A 4,504-nucleotide genomic window follows, 5' to 3' on the forward strand; every position below is an offset into this window, starting at 1 on the left:
GAGTTTGATGCCAGCCTGGTCTACAAAGTGAGTTCCATGACATCCAGGGCTATAGAGAAACCCTGTCTCGAAGAAGAAGAAGGAAAAAAAAAAAAAAAAAACTTCTGGTGGTGTGCTGCGGTTTCTTGCCGATTCCATGGACTTAGGCTGATTGGCAGAGTGATGTCAGATGAGACAGACCTACATGCTGAGGCAACATATGCGATGAGTTAAGACCTGTGGAGGACACCTGCTGTTTGGAGGGTATAAATAGGACTCCATGGACAGTGCTAGAGGGAGAGCTGGGCTTGCTTACACAGCTAGTGGCATGCTGTGGGTCTTGTATCTTCCCTGATCTTTGCTTCTCTGAGAGAGGCACAGCTGAGAATTTCTGGAGTTCCTGTTGGTCCTTCCTGCTGACCTGTGTGTAGGCTGAGGCCTGACAGTCTCGGCTAGGTATTGCCACCATTGCAGATTCGTGTTTGCTATCCTGATTCTGGTGAACTGGACTGCTGGTGTATCCATGGAGTGTTTGTGAGTGAATCGAGCTGCCACTGCTGACCTGTAAACTGAACTGCTAATTTCCAGACAACACAGACAGGAGTTGCTCCAAAGAACCTTTTCAAACAGGTCAACTCCCCACCCCCACACTGGTGTCCTTTCTTTCCCATTACCTCTGGTAGGTGGTGGATTAAAAGGGAGGGTAAGGTGTTTAAGAACCATCATTAGAAATGAGTTTTGAAAAAAATTAAAGCTACAGCTGAGAGTTTTTCAAACTTTTAATTTCTGGTTCCCTTTTACTTAATAACATCTTTTAAAACTCATCCCTTCTTGCCTTGACCTGGAGGAGGAACTGGGCCACTCGAATTTGTTAGAAAGTTCAGGTAAATATACAATCTCATTGTGGCCAGGTCCTAACTTCTGAAAAATAGAATGTAGCAAATGCCTTTATAAGTTACATCAAGAACCCTCTCTTCTCCATTGTTGAGTAGCATGTCTTTCACTCCCACCGTGTCCTCACTAGGATGGCTGTTACTGCCCATATTCTTACTAATGTTGTATTTATGATTACTTGTGTCCTTTCTGAAAAGATGGAAACAAGCCAGGAATGATGGCATATGCCTGTAATCGTAGCACTTGGGAAATGCAGGTAAGAAGAACAGAAGTTCAAGGCCACCCTCAGCTGTATAGCAAGTTCAACCTGCCTGGGCTATAAAACCTATCCCCAAACCAAATGAAACAAAAATAATTTCTATACTTTGCATCTCAAAAGTCTCTCACCCACTACCTCATTACCCAGTTCCAGAGCCACTTTCTATTAACTTCTTTAAAAATTATTTTATTAGTATGGGTGTTTTGCTGGCATGTAGGACTGTGCATCGCTTGTGTATCAAAGGCTGGAAGAGGGAGTCAGATCACGTGGAACAGGAGTTGCAGACAGTTAAGAACTGCCACGTGGGTGCTGAGAACTGAACCCAGGTCCTCTAGCCACAGAGCAATTTCTCTAGTCTCAATTCTCTTTCTTAAATATTTATAATAGCAGAACCCTACTATTAGCATTATAATCTGTATTCTGCAGAGAAGTAGCCTAACACACACACTTTCTCTCTCTCCTTCCCTCACTTCTGCTTCCCCCACCCCCAAATTGGCTCACTCAGACTTCCAATGGATTGAACAAGACTCTTCCACAAATGGAAAGGCAATTGTAATGGTAACCTCATGGAGGATCCTTACAGATAGACTCAGAACAACCAAATACCTCTGTAATTCATAACCCAGCCAACAGACATAATTATCACCACGGTCTCCAGTACTCAGCTCCTTTGATATACAGTCAACAATTGAACAATGCAAAGACAACCTCACACACTGTACCAAAAGGTTATCCAGACGGCGTCTTTCCTAATCCAGAGTTCAGTGACTGACTAGCCTGGCTGGCCAGTGAGCTTTGGGGTCATTTCTACCCCTCACAGTAGGTTACAGAAAGGAATCACTGCTCTCGGCTTTCTTGTGAGTACTGAGGATTTGAACTCAGCTCCTCAAATTCACATCCACACACTTTACTGATTGGGCCATTCTCCCAGCCCTGCACCGTCTCCTGTAAAACGTTCACAAACACTGTTTAGGGATTGCCTCTCAGTGCATTTTATCATTACATGCTATCTAATCTTCCCATCTTTCCTTCAAAATCTGCACCTAGACATCAGTCTTTCAGAGGTGTGTTGCAGTGATCTCTGCTTTCTAATAATAGTATAATGGTGCCTGGCCTCTCTATGTTTTGTTTTTGTTGTTATTGTTTTGAGAGGATCTCGTGTAGCCCAGGCTGGCCCCAAACTTTCTATGTAGCCAAGGATGACCTTGAATTTCTGATGCTCCTGCCTCCACCTCCCAAGTAGATCCACAATGGCCAGGTTGACTTTGGTTAGTTGGTTGGTTGGTTTGGGTGGTTTTTGTTTGTTTGTTTGTTTGTTGTTCCTGGAAATTGAACCTCATAAATGAGTGTTCTATCCTTGAACTATATGGATGGCCCTATTTCTTCTATTTGCTTGCCACTGCCCTATAGTTATTTATGCTCAAGTGCATTTAATTGAAAAGCAAGAAGGAAATCTACTGGTCACCCAGGTAAGTGAATGCGTAGGGCATTTAGTCTTCCTTCAGGTTCTTTTGGTAAAAATTAAGCTCCAAAATATGACATTGCAACTCACACCCTGTCTCATGTTCACACTTTTGTTGTTGTTGTTAAAGCTATAAAAATTGCTTAAATACCAGGAGTTTGGTTAAGGGTGAGTAGGGAAGTCTGGAATGTTTTTAATCTTGCACTCAGTGTTCTTGGTAATACTGGAAGAGCAGCAAAGCCAGGCATTCAGTTAGAGTTTTTTGGCTCAAGCAGCCGACCCTGACTTAAGTGTCTCTCACATGGGAAAAACAACAACGAGAAGCCTACCACCTAGGGCTTCAGTGGACAGGAAGCATAACCTGAGCCAGGGCTGTGACCTGGCTGCCAAGCCAAGCAAATATGATCTGAAGTGGCATTAACAGAAGGCTACTGGCCAGTGTAATAAAGAGAAGAGTCCAAAGGTTCACTTTGCTGGGGCTAGCTCACACCTAGAGAATGGTGCTTCCTTCTATGTCTTAAAACTGATTCAACAACTTCAAGTTTACCCAGGTTGGGTGACTCCATGATTAACTGCTAGAATCCTTTGAAGAAAGATGGACAAATTTGGGGTAGTTTACCCAGGAAGCTAGACATGAGGATGTAGGATGGCTCTTTTGAAACAATCCATGGGCTATCATCTAGAAAAGCTGGACTCCACAAGAGGAAGGCTTTCCTAGCCCTCATGAACATGCAGAAAGAGCCGTTCTTATGCTTAAGAACCAGTGCATGTGTGGGATGGCTGAGCCAGCACCAGAAAATTCACAAATAGGATGGAAAGTGTGGAGAAACAACCTTGCTCAAGATCCTTTCAGATTTAAAGGCTCTAATGACAAACTCTACAAAGGTTACCATTTCTTTCTGCTTAACCAAAGATTATATAAGATAGTATTTCAGCCAGGAGTGGTAGATCATGACTTTAATCCCAGCAGACTGGAGGCAGATCTCTGAGTTCAAGGACAGCCTGATCTACAGAGCTTGTTCCAGAACAGCCAGGACTGTACCAAGAAGCCCTGTCTCAAACAAATAAACAACAACAACAACAAAGAAGTATTGCAAAGAATGGTAATTTGTATCCACAGGCCAAGGGTCCAGCACTATGGAACAGCTGATCATTAGAGCTTATTTATTATTATTAATAATATAGCATATAGTAAAGTGTCTGGATTGGGAACACTTTTCTCTTCTTGACAATAAGTCAGGTTAGCAATTAATTACCTTTCACCAATCCAGAAAATAGTTCCAGGAGCTGTTTGTCTATCATGATAACATCTGGAGCTAAAGCTGGATACCAGATTTTTTTCATTTCTAGCCCACTGTCCTTTCTAATACTAAAACAGTACTGTTTTCTCTGAACAGTAGGTTTGGAACCTTACTTGAATAGAGGTTATGTTTTTCTTTCTGAACTGTACTGGTTCTTTGTCACAGGCAGGTTGTTTTAGGCAAGGACAGTTTCTAATTTAAATGTTGTCCCCACTTAATTCTGTGCTATCCAAACTTTCCAGGTGGGACTAGAGATAGCGGCTCAGCAGTTAAGAACACTTGTTGACCTTGTAGACGAGTAAGGTTTGCTTCTCAGCACCACTGTGGAGTTTACAACCATCTGTAACTCCAGAGGATCTGGCACCCTCTTCTGGCCTCTGTGCAAACCAAACTCCACTTCAGGACCCATACATACATACATATATACATACATACACACACATACATGCATACATACATACAGGCAAAACACTCACATATATAAAAGAAAAATGATAAATACATGTTTAAGAAAGTCTTCAGCATTCATTTCTACTGAAGTTTGAGAATGCTTGACCATCAAGAGATGGATCATTTCTTTTTTTTTTTTTTTTTTTTTTTTTTTTTTTT

Source organism: Mus caroli, chromosome 14, assembly GCF_900094665.2.
Source record: "Mus caroli chromosome 14, CAROLI_EIJ_v1.1, whole genome shotgun sequence".
In the NCBI taxonomy this organism is placed as follows: Eukaryota; Metazoa; Chordata; class Mammalia; order Rodentia; family Muridae; genus Mus; species Mus caroli.